The 20,602-nt window shown below is 41.2% G+C and overlaps 1 protein-coding gene and 1 non-coding gene across 8 annotated transcripts in view; one reads left to right on the forward strand and one right to left on the reverse strand.

The window, feature by feature from the left end:
* NSMCE2 (NSE2 (MMS21) homolog, SMC5-SMC6 complex SUMO ligase) overlaps nucleotides 1-20,602 on the forward strand; it is a 237,066-nt gene that overhangs the window by 52,725 nt on the left and 163,739 nt on the right. The window lies entirely within an intron of this gene.
* On the reverse strand, nucleotides 17,491-17,562 carry TRNAC-GCA (transfer RNA cysteine (anticodon GCA)). Its single transcript has one exon. It is a non-coding gene; the product is annotated as a tRNA-Cys (tRNA).

A 20,602-nucleotide genomic window follows, 5' to 3' on the forward strand; every position in this document is an offset into this window, starting at 1 on the left:
GCAATCTAACCCTAGAGTTTAGTAAAAATAACTAAAGCTTGAGATTCATGTTATACTTTGCATTTTTTTTATCATGATAGTTAATTGTGTGGTTTTACTGTAACAAACTTCATATCTTAAAGGAAATGTCAGATTTTACTCGTGTATGGTTCTTTCAGTATGTGCTGCTTGAACATCTTACCTTATGGAAAACCCAGAGCATTTGTATTTTCTTCACCTTCCCCAGCTGCTCTCTTTTGTGCTACCTGCATCTTAAAGATGCTACCACGTATTTCTTGCAGTTTTTAAAATTAGTTTTTTATAACAGTTCCTACCAAGTATAAAGGAGGAGGCTATTTTTCTTCTAACTAGAGGGGTAGTTAGTTGCTGGATCAGCTTACTTGGGTTGTTCCTTATAAATCTGTTCATGGATATGCCCTGTGCACTGTGGCTTTTTTACTTGATAAGCTAACACGAACATTTTATCTGCCTTTGAAAGCTAGTATGTTGAGAGTTAGAAGAGTGGAAATATACCTCGTGTAAGTTGTTGAAACCAACACAATCTTAGATATAATAAAAGAACAAGGTGGGTCAAAGGTATAGCTTATGTCAGCCTTGACATTATGCAACTAGTTTAGAATGTTTTTGACATATCACTTCCCACTGCCTCCTCACCCTTCACCCTTCATCACCTGGTAAACTTTGCCTTTTATAGATCTTATTTTAAAATTACTTTAACGTCTTCTCCTTTAACATGAAATCTTATGGGGTATCTTGTAAGTTGGGAGTTACTTTTTTAGTTATACCAGATTTGGGGAGCCTTTCTCACAGAGAAAGCTAATGATTTATAGTATCTGAAGAAACTTCCAGGGCAGAGGATGTGATTTATTGGCTATGACCATGTGGTGACTGGATGTAGTAGCGCACCTTGCACTGTGACTCATTGACAAGGATAGAAGGCGGGATTGTGACACTGGGGACAGAAGATTCCCGAGCATGGGAGAAATGACTCTTGTCAGGTAAGGGATGACAATGGAATTAGTGAAGAGCTCCTAGAACCAGGTGGGAAAGTACTGTGAAACCCTCCACTAGCCCTCCAGAACAGCGTGTGGTGCCTTTCCGTCCATGTTAACAAATGCTCCTTTTATCTCGAGGGATATTGCCCAGATGTGGTAATTAACCAGGGGAGAAAGGTTGATGTAGAGGGCTTCCCTCTTGGCTCAGTGTTGAAGAATCCGCCGCCAAAGCAGGAGACACAGGTTCAATCCCTGGTCTGGGAAGATCCCACGTGCCGTGGAGCAGCTAAGCCCAAGCACCACAACTGTTGAGCCTCTGCTCTAGAGCCTGGGAGCCTCAGCTACTGATAACCATGTGCTGTAGAGCCCATGCTCTGCAACAAGAGAAGTCACTCACTGCACACCACAACTAGAGAGTTGTCCCTGCTCACTGCAACTAGAGAAAGCCCCTGTGCGACAACGAAGACCCAGCACAGCCACCAAAAAAAAAAAGTTGATGTATGTATTCACTGTTCAGCCTTTTGGCCCCAGAATGTGTCTCTTTCTGTGATAACTGGTAATTAATTTCTATTCCATTGCTGTAGAACTCCCTCTGCAGTTCTTCCTAAATTAAGGTTGTCTTTAGCATTGTGTCTAATACACAGAAGGAGTAGATCTGGGTATAGTATTTCACTAATTGAGTTGCCTTTATAGAAAGGAATCGAGATATAAAACTCTTAGATTCCCAAGTAATGTAGCTGCTAATTGGTGAAATTTCTGGTCTGTGTTGTATTAAGACTGGTTATCATGGGTGGTTTATAGAAATCTTTGTGTTTTGTAGGTATCAAATGCTGGATTTTATTCAGAGTTCTAAAATAGTTACACTCTACTGGGCCTTAACGTGCCTCTCGTGCACATTTTAAGTTCATTCCATAATGCTAATTAATCAGGATGTGAATAAGTATAATAGGAAAAAAAGGATTTTGTGGTCAAATAAGTTTGGGGAATGCTTGATTAAAAGAATTTCCTTCAAGACTCCAAAGCCTTTAAGATGCTTTTGTGCATTGTGATTCTCCAAAGGAGAGTATTTAGTTATTTCCTAAACTTGTTTGAAAATCTCTTTGGGGAAGAACTGATACTTTACAGAACCCACTTTGGAAAATGCTTCTATTGTCTCAATCCCCGTTCCTTACAGAGGAGGCTGAGAGATGATGGATCCAGCAATGTGGGTACAGATTTCATGGCATCCAGGGATCTAGGAAGTACTCAAACTCCCTACCTGAAGTGTACCTACAGGATATTTCTGTGCATAAAATCAGGAACGGGCCAGACCTCTGAAAAGAATCTGCATTATTCCAGCAGTGAAAAGAGGAAGGAACAGCTCTTTTTAAAAACACGCAATGGTTGCTTGGCCATCAGAGCCTCTCTTTGAAGCAAATAAGACCCCATGTGTGGGGTATTGATTCAGAAAAGTGGGGGGAAGGAAAGGAAGAGAGGAAGGGATAATATAGGCAGAAAGGACACAGCAGTGGTGTGGACAGGAAAAGCACATAGACTCTGAAAACTTGGTTCAGCACAGCTCTCAGTGCTTATTGAACACCTTGGCCTTGGTGGTACTGGGCAATGCTGACAGCTAATCACTTGAATTCTTTAAATGATGTGAATATTCTTTAATACAGCAAGCTCTTGCTCATGTATGACATTGGGCATAGTCCACATTTAGCATCAAACCCTTATTTTAGATAATCACTTGAGCCTTCTTCCACATCAGACTTTTCACCATACTTGGTAAGTATTACAGATCTTGAGATGTTGGCCTTTCCCCACTATTTGGTGCTTGTGAGCATGGGCTCACTATGGAAGAGAGATGGGAGAATAGACTGAGCCACGGAATTGATCACCAAATGCTAAGACTCACTATAAAATGAATGCATTTGCCAAGTGTGGAGTTGAAACAGCTGCTTGTTTATTAATCTCATAATTAAGTTGTTCAGTTAGTGCCAATAGAATGCTTAGTTTAATGAAGATATAAAAGCCTCTTGACATGTGTATATAAAGTAGGCTACAAAATAATATTAACAATGAAATAGTTTGACACAGATAAAATAAACATGCTTAAGAAATTCAGAGTAAGGGAAAAGAGCCTTTGCTTAAATTCTGGCTTTTCTACCCTTTAAGCCTCAATCTCTTTTTAAGTGAGGGTGATCAAATACAGGTCAGAGAGTTCTGGAAACAATGAAAAGTGATAGCGTGAAAGCAGCGAAAACAGTTCTGTCAAGGCTCATTTATAAAGTTGCTCAGAGAGTTCTGTAAAGGAGAAGTCATTTCTTTTGATCAAGTTTAAACAGTATCTGAAGAGGAAATTTGAGTTAACATTTAGAGAGCAGAGTAGGCAGCAGGAAACCATTGGGAAAGGCCAGAGTTGATTATGTCCTTGAGACGTTGAAGGAAGGCCCTCTTTCCTTAGGAGGAGTTTTCTGGTAATGGGGGCGGTGAGAATGTTGGGGGGAACTTGGTGCTCATAGTGTTGTAAGCGGAAAGGATGGGGTGGAATCTGGGAGACCAGGCCAGTGAGAAGCATGGCATTTGGCCAATTGGATGTGAAGTCCCTTGGTCAGTAAGTCTACTTTTGTCTGCAGCAGTGAAGAAGAGATTGTGCCCCTTAACATATGCTAGTTAATGGCAGAGGGGGCCCTACTAGGTATAAGGACCAGCTGTGTGTTCTGTGCTCAGTCATGCCTCTTTGTGACCCCATGAACTTCAGGCTGCCAGGCTTCTCTGTCCATGGAATTCCCAAACAAGAATACTGGAGTGGGTTGCCATTTCTTTCTCCAGGGGATCTTCCCAACCCAGAGATCAAACCTGTGTCTCCTGCTTGGCAGGCGGATTCTTTACCACTGTGCCCGCCCTGGGAAGCCCTGTATAGTATGAAGATGCTATAGCAAGGACCAGACAGCTAAGTAAAAACTTTGGTAATTCAGGATTAACGTTTGATGTTTCCTAAAGTAAACAAAAATTACTTAACCATGTAAGCAAGATAGTTCAATAAACAGCATAATTATATACCCATGTGCACAGAGATAAATATTTCTTCAGTTACATTTCCACCATTAAGTAGTGTTTGTTAATTAGCGCCCATTTGAACAAATCGTTGGGAGAGAAAAACGTGTTGGCTTTATTCCTCTGAAGTATCATTATGTATGGGTTATCAGCTCTATTTCAAATATGCAGTCTATATAAATTGTTGACAGATGAAAGAAAGAAAGTCCATAAGTGGAGAGAATGTAAATGCATGGGAGTTAGCAGTTGTGCTGGTGAGGAGAGCTCTTTGATCCTGCAGTGAGCCAGTGCCTGGTGAATTGTCATTGAGAAAACAGTGAGAATTTCTTTTTACTGTTTCTCTCTTAAAGCATCAAGCTTCTAGCAATAGTGACTTTCATTCTTTTGTATCATGACCAGCCTGATATTTTAATCACTTGAGCTTTTTGATTTTTATTTCTTTTGAGGCTTTTTTTTTAAAGGAAAATTAGTGTCACATATTATAAGATTCTTTAAAAATAGTGAAAATCTTTATGCACACTTCTCATAGGCTAGAGTAAATACACCAGTTTAATTATTTCTTCTCTTCTTTATTTGATCTTAAAAAAAAATTTAATTATCTTCTAATTGAAAACGATCTTTATAAGGACCATGCCCAGGTAGCTCAACTGGCAGAGCATCAGACTTTTAATATGAAGGCCCAGAGTTCAAGTCCCTGTCCAGGTGCCAAAATAAATTGGGGGGGTGGGGGGAGACTTTCCTGCTGGTCCAGTTGTTGTCACCACATTCCCACTGCAGATCCACTGTAGGGGGTGAGGTTTCCATCCCTTGTCGGGAAACTAGGATCCTTCATGTTGTGCAAAGGAGCTCCACCACCTCCCCTGACCCCCCAAAAAGACCAAGTCATTGTTACTTAAAATTGGAAGCAAAACCGAGAATAAATTTAATATGATTGCATCACACAATTGATTTCCAGATGCCTTGACTTGCTTGCTTTTAACTTTCCCCTTGACAGACACCCAAGGGTCTCACATGCTTCAAGTGCCTTTCAGTTGCCTCATTTATTTGTGATTCTTGGAATCTCACTGCTACCAAGCAGCAAACCCACTCCACCCATCAGGTTACTCTCTGTCACCCTGAGGATTATTTTAGCCTCCACCATGACACAGAAGCCAGTAAAGCCACATGAAGTACTAAATCGGAGCCCTAAATGAACTAAATCCTGGGTGTATTCAGAGCATCCCTCTTACAAAATCAGAAAATAAATATGGCTCATGAGGTGTGGTTACACTGTGTCTTAAAATGCTTCAGCAAAAACAGAAAAAAGCCTCAATTTTTTTCTTGGAATAAGTTCTTACCGTATTACTTAAAGCACCCATAAATAATATAGGTGAAGTTAGAATGTCATGCGATATTGTCTATAATAGGAATGGTATTGCTCAGCCAAAATATGGAATTAACATGTTTTGCCTTTGTGAACTGTGTCCCCATTGCAGTAGTAAATTGTTTGGTGTTACTGTTCGGGTTAATTATTGTGTTTTTGTCTATACCTATCTACTGAAAAGTTGTGTTGACCTTAAGCAGGTTTGCAAAATGAACTCAGTAATATCTGCTGCTACCTCTCACAGAGCGATTTCTTGATTAAGAAATGAGATAACCTGTGCGAAAGCACTTGAGAGGTAAAAGTGCTGTATAAAGGCGAGGGCTCAGCACTCTGGCCTGTTAACTTTTAACTTCTTTTCTCATCATGAAAATGTCTGCTACATGCTGTTTAAATTGGTACACTCTTCTAAACCCCCTAAACTCAGAATAAATGTATTGCCATTTATAGGTGGCTTGTGCTTTGTTTCCTCACATTTATTTTCTCATGCCACAGCTTAAACTGGAAGGAAAAAATGTGTAAGTTTTACATTCACTTTTTGTCCTTAATTTAGTCATCTTTTTGGTAAATGCTTATTTCTGCAGAAATCTCATGTAACAGTTCAACAAGTGACTAATGCAGATTGGGCTTGCATAGTCTCTGAGTCACTTTATTATGAAACACTTAAAGTTGAACATCGATTGGTAACAATGAGGAAATAATATGAGACAATTTATACTTTCTGATCTGATGGTTTTAGTGACTAACTCATCAGGCAACACCAAAGAAGGAAATTAATGAAAATTCACAAAGCCAGATGAAATTAGTCTAAAAGTCAAGTCTCAGTACAGCACAGGCACCTGTACTACTTTCTCCCCCTTTCTCAGCAGTTGGCATTTCGTTGATAAGAATGTTGGGCTGGGAAGTAAAGATCTGACTTCTCATCCTTGTTCTGCCAGGCTGTGACCTTGGACAAGTCACGGAAACTTCTGTGCTTCAGCTTCCTCGTTTCTAAAATGGGAGTTATCACAATATTTGCCCTACATACTTCACTGGGCAATTGTGGATAAAATGAGTTTATAAATAAGGATGTGTTATTATAAATAGGAATATGTTTTGGCCCTCCCTCCCCCCAAAAAGTGAAAGGTGGTATATAGTTATTATATCCTGACTGTCCCCATCTGACATCTCATATCTGAATGGCCACAGGCCCTAAGAGTGAAAGAGACTTCCTGAATCTGCCTCAGAGGATCAGAAGGGAGTCTCTGTTAGCTGTTGGAGCTTGAAAGAGACAAGACACATTCCCAGTGTTTGGATTTCTGAATCGACTCATGGAATACAGTTTCCCATAGAACATTCAGTGGCTAGGTTTCCAGGCTAGCCAGTTTTTTTTTAAATGATTTAATCATAAACGGTTCTTTGTAATTCAATTTCCATAAAACAGTAACAAAACCCATTTGTGCTCTTGGTGTCAGTTTGGTGTTTCAGATGTTCTGGAGAACTTAGCCTAGTGGATGAAAGCAAATTAACTTCTCTTCTGACTTCCCCAGTTATTTGATATTTGTCTACAGGCTGTTGATGGTTTACTTAAACCAGATTTAGAAATAATCAGTTTCTTTTCTTCAGTCCCCTGGCACTTTGACTAAAAGAGTCTGAAGCCAACTTATTTTGCCCCAGGCAATGGGTGAGGAGCCCTCTGGAATCCCTGCCCTCTTTAATGATCACAGAAACCTTCCAAGTTAGGTAAGGTGGATGTGATGGACTCTGAGCCTCTGCAAGGTTAAGGGGCATGCTCAGGTTGCATGCTCAGTCTCAAGAGTTGAGACTTGAACCTTGGTTTTTTGATGTGTCATTCAGGGCTCTTTTCATCATGTCTCTGTGCCTCAGGACAGATGTAGTTCATTGAATTCAGTTTCATTTGGGAGTAGGAGTGTTTTTATCTAATCTTCGTTATAAAATATGCTTATGATCTTACACATCTTACTGTAAATTTCCTAAATGTAAAATTTTAGTCTAAATGAGTAGTGACTCTTCACACTGCCTTGACATGCACAGGGAAGGATTCTGTTAGTATTAAAGAACTGCTTGAGGAATATTATTATATGGAACTGTTATATTAAAAAGATGGGATACTCAGTCTTTCCATAGTAACAGTAAGCCTAGTTAACATTTCTGTAGTGCTTGCTGCCAGGCAGTACTCTTAAGTGGTGTTGGTTAATTCAGGTTGAGAAACATTTTCCTTCTTGCCAGCTTGCTGCTGCTGCTGCTGCTAAGTTGCTTCAGTCGTGTCTGACTCTGTGCAACCCCATAGATGGCAGCCCACCAGCCTCCGCTGTCCCTGGGATTCTCCAGGCAAGAACACTGGAGTGGGTTGCCATTTCCTTCTCCAATGCATCGAAGTGAAAAGTGAAAGGGAAGTCGCTCAGTCGTGTCCGACTCTTCGCGACCCCATGGACTGCAGCCTACCAGGCTCCTCCGTCCATGGGATTTTCCAGGCAAGAGTACTGGAGTGAGATGCCATCGCTTTCTCCGTCTTGCCAGCTTCGACTACAGATTTGCTCATGATCAGTTTTTAGAAGCAGTGAGGGGGAAGTCTCTGCATGGAAGAAGGCAGAGAAATGGTCAATAAGTGGCATTTCAGGGAACATGTAAAGGGTATCTCTCTGGGGTAGTGGAAAGAATACCAGTTGGAATCAGGAGTTACAGGTTCATCCTTGCTCTTCCACTGCCTAACTGTGACATTGGTCCTCTGACGTATCCTCTAAAATCTTCAGTTTTCTTATTTGTAAGAAAGAGGATAATGATACTTCATGGGGCTTTTGCACAGATTAAGTGCAGTAATGTAGGTAAAGCACTTAATTTCATGCCCTCACAGGACGTGAGGCTTCATGAGAGAATGTTAATTGCTTCTTTTTTTTTTTTTTAATTAAAAAAAAAAAAATTTGGCCACTTCATACAGCATCCAGGATCTTAGTTCTTCCCCCACCCCCCCGCCCCTGATTTGGGGAAATAAGAACCTCTGTCCTGGAAGTGGAAGCGTAGAGTCTCAACCACTGGCACACCCAGAAGTCCCAATTGCTTCTTTTAATCTCCATGCACAAGGTGGTTGAGAAATTAAATTGGAGAATGGACTATTAAACCTAGTTTATAATTTTGTTTAAAATATCATACAATTTAAAGATGGTATTTTCCATTGACTGCTGCCTTCTTGAGTGCTTCAGAGTAAACATACAGGGAATCAAGGAAAACAGACTATGGCTGGAGAATCTGGATTTTACAGGGTGGCCATAGGTGAATAGGTGGATACACGATAAATGGCTTAATGGTATCCTCTGTTATGAAATTGTATTGTATGCTTTACAATATGAAATTGTAAGTTGTATGAAATTGTATGCTTTCAGACTTGGTAGCCACCTTGTAGTTTTAGCTTTATCACCTGTTCGGTGTTTGGTTCAAGGAAGTTACTTAATCTCTCTGGGCAGTGAGAATCAAATTATATAAGTTATTGTAAAAAGTGCTCTGTATGCTATGAATCACCTAACTGATTTTTGTTTTGTTTATTTGCTTGTGGTACAGTGGCTTTCGATTAGATTAAATTAGAAGTCACTGTCATGTGCTCAGAAAATTTTTCTCATAAGTGACAAAATGTAAGGTGAAAGTCAGTTTGATAGCTGTAATAATAGGAAGTCATTTCAAACAACAGGAAGCTGTATGAATTACAGAGAAAGCAAGAACAGAGAATTTGATAGGCTTCTAGATGAGATTGAATGGACCAACCTAAGCAGAAGGAGCTTAATGAACCACTGGATTGTTCATAATTCCATGGTCTTTATTGTGCTGGATAAGATACAAATGAGAGAAACAGCCAGCTGGTATCCTTGAATTACCCTTATTCTGTGCTATAGACACATGCCATGATATAAAGACAAGGGACCTGAAATCAGACTTACTGTCTATCAGAATGTTAGACGATAACTTACGGATTTTTTTAAAAATGTAGTATTCACAAAATACATATTTTGCTTCTTTTTCAGACCCTATAGTCACATAAACTAGGTTTTCCGATGGATGCTTGGCAAGAACAGAGGAAAGAACAATGAGTGTGTCTCTTTCTGTTTGGTTAAGACGGAAATGGTAAATTTGTTCCTTTGGTTATTCAGATCTTCAAGCTCATGGTGGGTGACTGGAGGACCCAGGAAAGACATGGGACATGAGCAGGAAGTCCTCACCATCCTTACATCAGCAACCATGTAGTGGCTGGGGGCACTCTCCAATGGCCTAGGTGGTGAAGGCTGGTCTTTCTGGTCTTGAATGTTCCATGATACTGAGCATTGTCCCTGTGTCCTCCCGGGTCTTTTCCTTTCATCAGGAGAGAAAGCACCACATGTGTATGTCCCGCCCCCTAGCATCTCCCCTTCACACGCACTCACACATACAGACTGGAGCAAGAAATAACTTCTTTCATTGTTCAGATTCTAAAGCAGGATAAGCTTCTGTATCACCAACCACTGCTGAGTTGAATGGAAAAGTTTATCTAAATGAGTATAAGAAAATCAAGTTCCCCATTAGTTAGGACTTTCTTTGGAGCCTTGATTTTGTTGGATATAACACAAAATAATGAGGCTTCCTGGAGAAGGCAATGGCACCCCACTCCAGCACTCTTGCCTGGAAAATCCCATGGACGGAGGAGCCTGGTGGGCCGCAGTCCATGGGGTCGCTAAGAGTTGGACACAACTGAGCGACTTCACTTTGACTTTTCACTTTCATGCATTGGAGAAGGAAATGGCAACCCACTCCAGTGTTCTTGCCTGGAGAATCCCAGGGATGGGGGAGCCTGGTGGGCTGCCGTCTATGGGGTCGCACAGAGTTGGACACGACTGAAGCAACATAGCAGCAATGAGGCTTCCCAGGTGGCTCAGCAGTAAAGAATTCGCCTGCCAATTCAGAAGACAAAGGTTTGATCCTTGGGTTGGATAGATCCCCTGGAGGAGAAAATGGCAACCTGCTCCAGTATTCTTGCTTGGGAAATCCCATGGACAGAGGAGCCTAGCAGGTTACAGCTTATGGAGTTGCAAAAAATCTGAGACGACTTAGCAACTAACAACAATAACAACAAAAAAATAAGCAGATAGGGAAGGGACTATAATATAGGCTTCGTGCATTGAGAACTTCATCAAGAGAATTCCTAAAGCAAGGAGGCTTTGAATGAAATTATGCTAGAAGGATGGAAATAGTTTAGATATGAAAAAAAAAATCAGTGGTATTTGTTTTTGTAAAGCACTGTATTTTTTTCCATTAGAAAAGCAAGCAAGTTGGATACAGTTTTCCCAGTTCCACCTGCCCCTGTGTCCTTGAGGAGGTGAGAGCATTAATCCTGGACAGGAAAGTCTATGCCATCTGGGAAACTTCTTGATAACTATCATTTTGTCAGTGTCAAAACTAACCTGAAAGTAAGTTAGGGTGTCCAAAGGTCTCCTTAATCATGTAGTTAGAATGTTTCATTTGATAAACATTACCTGGGTTATCGTGTTAAAAACGGTTGGAAAAAATTTTGAAATCACTGGTCGATAGAATTGGTTTCTACAGAACATTTATTTATTTGAGGACTGCTCCTGAGTTTAAGCTGCCCTTCTTAACGTAACATCTGTTATCACCAACTTATGACGACTGTGGTAAATATCTTACTGACACAGTTTTTTGTGTAATTATTAAGATATGCTTGTTCGTGCACACTCAGTCACTTCATTCGTGTCTGACTCTCTTTGACCCTGTGGACTGTAGCCCACCAGGGTCCTTTGTCCATGGGATTCTCCAGGCAACAATATTGGAGTGGGTTGCCATCCTTCCTCCAGGGGATCTCCTGACCTGGGACTCCAACTTGTGACTCCTGCATCTCCTGCATTCAGACAGGTTCTTTACCCACTGAGCCATCTGGGAAGCCCAAGATATGCTTAAAAGGTTCCTTTGACAGGTTCTGGGGAATTTCTGCATTATAAACTGCATTTAAATGGGGAGAAAGGGAACATAACTGCAGCTATGAAATTAAAAGACACTTACTCCTTGGAAGGAAAGTTATGACCAACCTAGATAGCATGTTGAAAAGCAGAGACATTACTTTGCCAACAAAGATCTGTCTAGTCAAGGCTATGGTTTTTGTTTTTTTTTTTCTCTCTCCATTGCGAATTTTCAAAATGCATAGTGTGCTCCCAGGCCATTGGTTCCGTGTGGTTTCATGCTTTCAGCCCCCTTTCTCCTTGTTGCCTTGGCCTGTCTGACATCCCGTGAAATGTGGGGCACTGAGAATAGAGCACCTTTCTCAGTGCCTTGTATGTCTGACAGTGCACTAAGTACTTGGTCTGCATCACCGTGTAGCCTCACAAAAACTGCGTACAGTGGGAACTTTAACGTTCTTACATAGATGAGGATGCTGAGGTTAGAAGAATTGCAGAAATGGCCCGAGATTCCACACCTGGTGAAAAATTCAGAGGACATTGTTCTCTTCTTTGACTTTGACTTTGCTACTGTGGAGGACTCCCTCCTCCCTGAATTGTTATGCGCTCTTAAATTTCATGACAACACGTCTGACGTTTCTTCTTGCTTTCAGCCACGCCTCCATAGTCTCCTGGTAGACCCAGCTTTACCTCTCCAGCCATGAAATCTTGGTGTTCCTACCTGTTCTTAGACTCTCTCCTTTGCACTCTCTTCCTGAGCTTTCAACTTAAATTACTATCTTTGTGCTGTGTGTATGCACTCATTTGGGTCCGATTCTTCATGACCCCATGGACTGCAGCCCGCCAAACTCCTCTGTTCCTGGGTTTTTCCAGGCAAGAATACTGGAGTGGGTTGGCATTTCCTCCTCCAGGGGATCTTCCCAACCTGGGGATGAAATCCATGGCTCTCTCATCTCCTGCTTTGGCAAGCAGGTCCTTTACCACTGCGCCACCTGGGAAGCCCATCTCTGTGCTGCCGACTTCCATTTCCATTATTTCCTTATTTCCATTCCAGATCACATGTCTGAGAATCACACATGTCATCTGTTTGATCTTTCTGCTTCAGTGTACCCCTTAAATTTGGCATGGCCCATAGAGTTTTCCCCTTGATTTTCTTCGGAGATTCTGTAACTTAGGAAATGGCAACATCCTACACCCAGTGGCCCACATCAGAAACCTGATTATCATCCTCACTCCTCCTACTTCCTCATAGCGCTCATTCCATCACCAGCATTTACTGACTCTCAAATGATTTTCATCGCCATTTTCATAATCTCTAGTCTCCCATGGAGAGTTTGCTACAGGGAGTTTTGTTCTCTTCTAACGTGCTTTCTGGCCTTGCCAGGTGGCTCAGTGGTAAAGAACCGCCTGCCAGTGAAGGAGACACGGGTTTGGTCCCTTTGTTGGGAAGATGCCCTAGAGAAGGAAATGGCAACCCACTCCAGTATTCTTGCCTGGGAAATCCCACGGACAGAGGGGCCTGGCAGGCTACAGTCCATGGGGTCACAAAGGCAGACTCGACTTGGTGACTAAACAACACAACAAATATTGCTTCCTATCTAGTAGCTTGAGAACTCTGTCTAAATTGCAGATTTGATTATTTTACCTGCCTTTTTCAGTTATTCCTGATTACCCTCAGGATTAAATTCATATACCCCTGCTTAAGTTGGTAGCCTCATTTTTTACCATTCTTTTATGCTAGTTCCAGGAATGTTCTCTTGCTTCTGGGCTGAATACACATTATTCTTTCTGGTAGAGGTGCTCTTCTCTCCCTTTCAGATCACTGTCGCCTTCCTGCCCTTCATAAACTTAGTCTGGCTCCTTCACGGCCCTCCCTGACATCACCCAGCCTCTGTCCGCCAGATGTATCTTGTGTTCCCATAACACCACACACTTAGTCATCTTTCAGAGCGTTTATAGCTATAACCCTGTCTTTTCTCCAAAACCATGTCTCAGACGTACAACTGTCTCCTTTTCGTTCCCACTTCAATTCATTCCCATAGGCATTTCACATTTAACTTTCTAAAACTAAACTCTTGTTTTTTTGTTTGTTTTTTCCTCCAAACCAGCTGTTCCTCCCAGCTTCCCCTTCTCAGGAAATGGCATCTGTACCATTTCATCTAGTCAGGCCAAACCCAAAGTTGTCCTCAGTTCATTAATGTTCCACAGCCCGCATCTGCAGGGTTCATCAATAAACCCTGTTTCTCTACCTTCAGAATGCGGTTAGAATCTGACCGCCTGTTGCTACTTCTGCTGCCACCCTGGTCTGGGCCAGGGTCTCCTGGGCCAGCGGACGCCTACTGACTGGTCTGCTGCTAAGCGGTCTCCTGCTGCAGCCCTTCCTCCCCTAAAATCCGATCTCATCACAGTAGCCGGAGTGATCCTCTAAAAAAGCAAACCAGATCTTCTCAGTCCTCTGCTCAATCCTTCCCATCTCTCTCAGAGCAGGGGCTAAAGGCCGCGCATTGGCCTCCCTGGTCTGCCCCACCCCACAACTCCATCTTCACTTCTGATTCTGTCTCCTTCTACTCCCTCCCTGCCCTTTTAAATTTTCATCAGGTCTCTGTTCAGATGTCATCTTTTCAGTGAGGCCTTCCATAACCATCCATCATAGAGGAGCTCACCCACCCTCTTTAATTGTTCTCCATAGCACTTATTACCATCCGGCTAATTATATCTTTTCTGACTGTTCTTCTTAACTAGAACGCGGAGTCCATGAGGGGAGAGTCTTGGTCTCTTTTGTTTCCACTGTATTCCCAGCATTTATGCAGTGCAAGGCCCCTAGTGGACACTCAGTAAATCTGTAGGGAAATGAAACTGAAGTTGTCATGGATTTAGTGGTTTTGCAGACCTGGCAATCGCACATCCCGTACTGATGAGCATTTTGAGTGCTCGTAGTTATACCACTCCTTGGCCTCAACTTCCCAATCTGTAATATAGGGATGTGCTTACTTCTCAGGTTGTTTATTTGTTTAGGAAGATTAAATAAAATAGCTCTGTGAAGTGCTTAGCTCAATACGTTGCCCATAATAAGCTGTAAATTGAGAGAAATTGTTGCAACTGATACTTTGCTGATTCTTGTCAGAAGACATCATTTAATTGCATGTCCACCAGGTTTTAAATTCAAGTGTATCTTAAACTTGCTTTTGTGACAGTAATGATAATGTGGTTGCCAGAGTTGAGGGGAAGGGATGAAGGAGGGGGATCGGGTGAAAGTACTCAAAAAGTACAAACTTTTAGATGTGAGATGAAGAAGTTCTGGGGATGTAATGTAAAATAATAACAATGGTGACAGTACTGGTTAATAATAAGAGTGCTTACTGAGTGCCAGGAATTCTTCTGTGAGTCAGTGCTTTTCAGTAGAACTTTCTGCAGTAAAGGAAGTATTCTGTATAAGCACTGTAGAAAGAGCCACTAGCTACCTGTGGCTTTTGAGCTCTTGAAATGTGACAATGTGACTGAAGAACTATTAGGTTGGTATAGAAGTAATTGTGGTTTTTGCACTGTTGAAATTTGCCATTTGATATTGGAATATATTCTGAATAAATGTAGTTATGTTATATATCATTTTAACACACATTTCTCATTTTATGTTTTTTTTTTTTTGTGAATGACTTATTACTTGCTGCTTATTTTATATTTATTTTAGACTACGAAATGATGTTAGACAAAAAGCATATTGGAACAATTTTCTTATTTAGTTCAAAATGGGTGGGAAAGCAGCGGAGACAACTCGCAACATCAACAGCATGTTTGGCCCAGAAACAGCTAACGAACATACAGTGCGGGGGTGGTTCAAGAAGTTTTGCAAAGGAGATGGAGCCTTGAAAAAGAGGAGCATAGTGGCCGGCCATCAGAAGGTAAAAACAACCATTGTGAGCTGTCATCGAAGCTGATCCTCTTACAACTACATGGAATTTGCTGAAGAACTCAGTGTTGACCATTCTACAGTCTTTTGGCCTTTGGAGCACATTGGAAAGGTGAAAAAGCTCAATAAATGGTACCTCATGAACTGACTGGAAATTTAAAAAAAAAATCTCGTTTTGTAGTGTCTTCTCTTATTCTATGCAACAACAATGAACCATTCTCATTCAGATTGTGATGTATGATGAAAGTGGACCAGTGATGACCAGCTCAGTGGTTGAACCAAGAAGAAGCTCCATAGCACTTCCCAAAGCTAAACTTGCACCAAAAAAGGTCATGGCCACTGTTTGGTGGTATGTGGCTGGTCTGAATCCTAATGAAACCAGTACATCTGAGAAGGATGCTTAGCAAATCAGTGACATATACTGAAAACTGCAATGCCTGCAGCTGGCATTGGTCAACAGAATAGGGCATTGGCCCTATTCTCCACAACAATGCCCGACTGCATGTTGCACAACCAATTCTTCAAAAATTGAATGAATCGTGCTATGAAGTTTTGCCTCATCCGCCATGTTCACTGACCTCTCACCAACTGGCTACTACTTCTTCAAGCATCTCAACAACTTTTTGCAGGGAAAACACTTCTGCAACCAGCATGATGCAGAAAATGCTTTCCAAGAGTTTGTCAAATCCCGAAGCAGAGATTTTTTTGCTACAGGAATAGACAAACTTATTGGCAAAAATGTGTTGACTATAATGGTTCATATTTTGATTAATAAAGATGTGTTTGAGCCTAGTAACAATGATTTAAAATTCACAGTCCAAAACTGTAATTACCTTTGCACCAACCTCATAAATTTTTAATTGTATTTAATTTTAAATACTTTAGATTTGAATAACCACATGTAGCTGGTGGCTACTGTATTTGAATTCCAAAGCCCTACAATCTTTAAATGCATTAATTCATTTAGTATTCATGACAATGCAGAGACTTTTGTAGAGTTAGAGATGAAGAGATCAGGTTTCTCAGAGGTTGCCTAAGACTTCACAGCTTGTCTGAAGCAGAGCTGGGATTTAAATGTTAAATCCTTGGGTAATCTGGCTGCAGGGGCTCTGCTGGCACCTCCTTTGTGTCAGTCTCAATAACTGAAGTCCCACAGGCCAGGGGTCAAGCTGACATGTCTGTGTTCTTCTTGCATGGAAACTGAGAAAGTGAATTTCTGTTCCTGTCCCAGTGAGGTATCACTCATAAAGTGGAAAATTCCCCAAAGGAAAGGTTCCTAGATTCTCAACCACTAAGCTCGGCCACTCAGCCTTTGTATGCACTTCCTTTCCAGACTTAAACTTGCTAACAGTGCAACAATAGGAAATTGCTCCATTCTAACATGTTGCAGCTCTCTGATAAAAGTGAAAATACGCTCTGTCTTTCCCCCATACAACATCTTAAGTGTCTGTTTCCAAATCTAGGATATTTGGGACACACTTACTCCTTTACGTGCCTCCTGTTCCATTATGGTCCTTTGTAACTAGTGAGCCACCAGCTTGCTAAGCTGCTAAGTCGCTTCAGTCCGACTCTTGGCAACGCCATGGACTGCAGCCTACCAGGCTCCTCCGTCCATGGGATTTTCCAGGCAAGAGTACTGGAGTGGGGTGCCATCGCTTTCTCCAGAGCAGGAGCAGGAAAAGAAAGGAAGAAATTATTTAGAAACATAAATGTGTACATGTCAGACCAAGGAAGAAATATTGGATACTTAGCTTTTGTTATTGATTCTGAACCCATAGTTGGTATTTTAACTCCCTTCTCTAGTACCTGTTGTATATTCTCTTTGCCCTCAATAGACTCTCAAATGATGTAGGTTTTTACCTGACTACAACAGCAGTTATTGGGGTATATGTGTTCTTAGTGATCCTGTTTGTATGGAGTTGCTTTTGACTCTCATTATCTTTAGATAATGATGTGGCAAACCTAGGAGGTAGTCCAGGTTCCAGACACATACCTCCTTTTCCTCACTCTGTAGCAGTAATCCTGTTTACCCTTGGTAATTAAGGTTCATTGCCCCAACCAAATCTGTAACCTCAATTTTTGTCTGGTCAGTGTCATGAGAAGCTCAAAATTGCTAGGTTGCTGTTTGAAGTGAAGTGAAGTCACTCAGTCGTGTCCGACTCTTTGCGACCCCATGGACAGTAGCCTACCAGGCTCCATCCATGAGATTTTCCAGGCAAGAATACTGGAGTGGGTTGCCATTTCCTTCTCTAGAGGATCTTCCCAACCCAGGGATCGAACCCGGGTCTCCTGCATTGCAGGCAGACGCTTTACCGTCTGAGCCACCAGGGAAGCCCGTTTAAGCTCCCAAAATCACTGAAGGCATTGTTGAGTCCCTGGGTGAAATCAGTCTTCTCTTGGATACTAAGACTGTTAGACCTGCAGAGCTCGAGTTGCAATCATGGCAGAAAAAAAAATGCAAGTTGGTCGTTAGGTGTAAGTGAGGGAGGGCAAGATTCACAGCTAATTCAACTTTTGTCCCTTGGTTGGTTTTCTGGCTATTGGAGAAACACTCTCATGTATTATTCACTGGTTACCCTCATGCTGGGTGACATTAACCTCATGGGTACTGTTTCCCCAGCGGCACTGGAACTGGATCTTCAGCAGATGATCTAGCATTTTTAGGAGATCATCTTTCTGGATAATGGGGTACTTGGGAAGCCCAGTATATCCCATTAGTGTCAACCCATTTCTGTCCTTTTTTTATTCTGAAATCTTGAGTGAGATACTGTAGTGATAAATAAGGCATTGAATAATTCTGTAGATTTTGACAGGCTTAGTGGATAGGAATGCAATTTTATTAAAATCAGAATTAACGTCTTTTCGTATGAGAACTAACAAATGGCCACTGAAGGTGAAGGATATCTGCCTGAAATCAGGTATGTTTTCATAAAGTTAAGATGAGTTATGAAAGTTCATTTTGAGTTGGCACTTGGAGGCACATGCAAAGCAAAATTAAGTTGAAAGGAGATCTGAATGAGTTGCAGTCGTTTGTCACTGACTCAGTATGACCTTGGGCAAGATGCTTAATCACTGTGAACTGCCCATTTCTCACATCTGTCAAATTGGGATAATGATACTTGTGTATAGAAGGCTTTGAACCACTCAGATGAAAGGTTTTGTGCAATTGCAACGTGTTTGTTAATAACAACAGTAAAAATCTTCCTCTCACTCTCCTCTCAGCCTGACCTGTGTTTAAATCGAGCAGTACATAAAAAGATTGCCTGTGAAATGATGTTCTCGGCATTTATGTTGTTGCATGCTCTCCTAGCATCTAATACATTTCCTTCACAGCACTTCTCACAGCTGATGATAGTGTATTTGACTCTTTGAATAGTACTGTTTTCCTCCACCAAACCCCAAACCCCAAGAGACCAACAGGGACTAGGATAGTCTGTTTACTAAGGAATCTCCAATGCCTAGCACAGTGCCTGCATGCAGTAGGCATTTGGTAAATATTTATTGAATGGGTGAATAAATAGAAGAGGTAAATAATGGTTATTTCTATAAGTTCTGCCTAAGAAACAAAGAAAAGGAAAATAGAGAAGAAAATAAAGCAAACAACAACAAAGCCCAGAAGGCAAATCAGCAGTTTGGTTCCTTTACCCGTCTCCCGCCACTCCCCCACCATATTGGAATTCTGTAACAAATGTGTCATTCCTTTGGTCATAGTCTTATAGTGGGATTGGTGCCATGAGGAATGATTGGAGTAATTTTCAACAGCAGAAATGTTTAGTAACAGATGTACACAAGATGAGGTTGCCTCATTCAACTGCTATCTGTGGGACAACTCTATTCCAATAGGACGTGTCCATTAGAACTAGACCAGTGGCAGTTTCCCACAGGTTTAAATTTATTCATTTTCAAAAATTTTCTGAAAGGCTTGAAGAGGGAAAGATGTTTCCATGTCCAATAATGGTGTATTACAACACCTGGGCAAACTGAGACGTCCATTCAGTGTGTCATAATGTTCAACAAGGAAGTGTTCCTTCCCTATTAAGTGTTTCTGTCAAGAGTCAAACTAAATAATGGAACTAGGAAACTCACTCAACTGCAAATAATTGAGTCCAACAGAGTTCAGTGCAGATTGTGCAATTGACAACAGAAACTGGCCTGAGATGAAGGGTATAATCCATGCTGGTCATCATTTGTGTGTGTGACATATGTGTTTTTGTCCTTTTTTTTTTTTTTTAAAGGTCATGGATAGTATAGTAAAGTCTCTAGAAAATATAATGTGTCTCCATTGCAATTAGGTTGTAGTCAGTGAAAGCGTAGTGATTTGTAGCCTGGATGTGCCTTTCAGTGAAAACTTCTGCAAGCTTTTTTGCTATATATAGGTGGAGACAGTGTTGGCCTATATAAATTTACCCAGTGCATGACCAGTTGGGTTGGTGGTGTGTCATAAGTTTGGGCCAACCTCCATAAATGTCTCAGCAATTATGCTAAATGCATTATGCTGCCTGGTATCCAGTTGGGACTCTGTAAATATTGTTGAATGAATGTTCTAGGACCAGTTGAGACAATTCTGTCTGGATTCCCAGGATGAAAGTAGGTCCCACAGCCTTAGATCATGAATTGGAACTTGGGATACTTAGCATACTGAGCAGAACACAAAGCATATTGCTTATCACCACTGTGTACCCATAATAAACTTCTCAAGGCTGTGTGATATCCAAAATATAAATCATTAGGTGTATGTTCTTTTGGGAGCCAAACATCTAACAGTGGCTGTTTTGGAGAGAGTAAATCCATCTTGAGTCTTGGTCCAGTTACAAGAATGACTAATTTTATACTAGATTCTCACATGATTCAAAAGTGTGTAAATGACTCAGCCCATTAATATCCTTCACTCCTGTGATCTTCTCTCCCAGTGAAATAATAGCTATAAGGCAGTAATGATGATTGGAGGAGGAGACCTTGACTTTGTCCTGTGGCAATAAAATGACACACTGAGTAACTGCATATGTGTACAGTATTGTTTGAAAGAAATGAAGTGTGTGATCATCATATAAATATTACAGATTTTAGTTTAAAGTATGCTAAAAATAATACATAGTTTCAGTATGGGTAAAGACCACGAGTTTGCCTTTTGTTCCTACCTTTATTTCTTTTTCTGAAACAACGAGCCTCTGTTCATAGGGACAAGCCACCAGAGATCTGACTTCATTGTTACAGTCAGCTCCTTAATTGCCTTCCCTGGCTGACATAAGACAAATACTAAAGTCACAGGAATGTTGGGTTCCCATTAAATGTAGCTAGACATTCTCAAGTGCTTTTGAACTCAAACTGAGCAGTTAGTTGGAGAGTCTCTGGAAGATTTGGCAATATGTAT

This window comes from Bos mutus, chromosome 14, assembly GCF_027580195.1.
Source record: "Bos mutus isolate GX-2022 chromosome 14, NWIPB_WYAK_1.1, whole genome shotgun sequence".
In the NCBI taxonomy this organism is placed as follows: Eukaryota; Metazoa; Chordata; class Mammalia; order Artiodactyla; family Bovidae; genus Bos; species Bos mutus.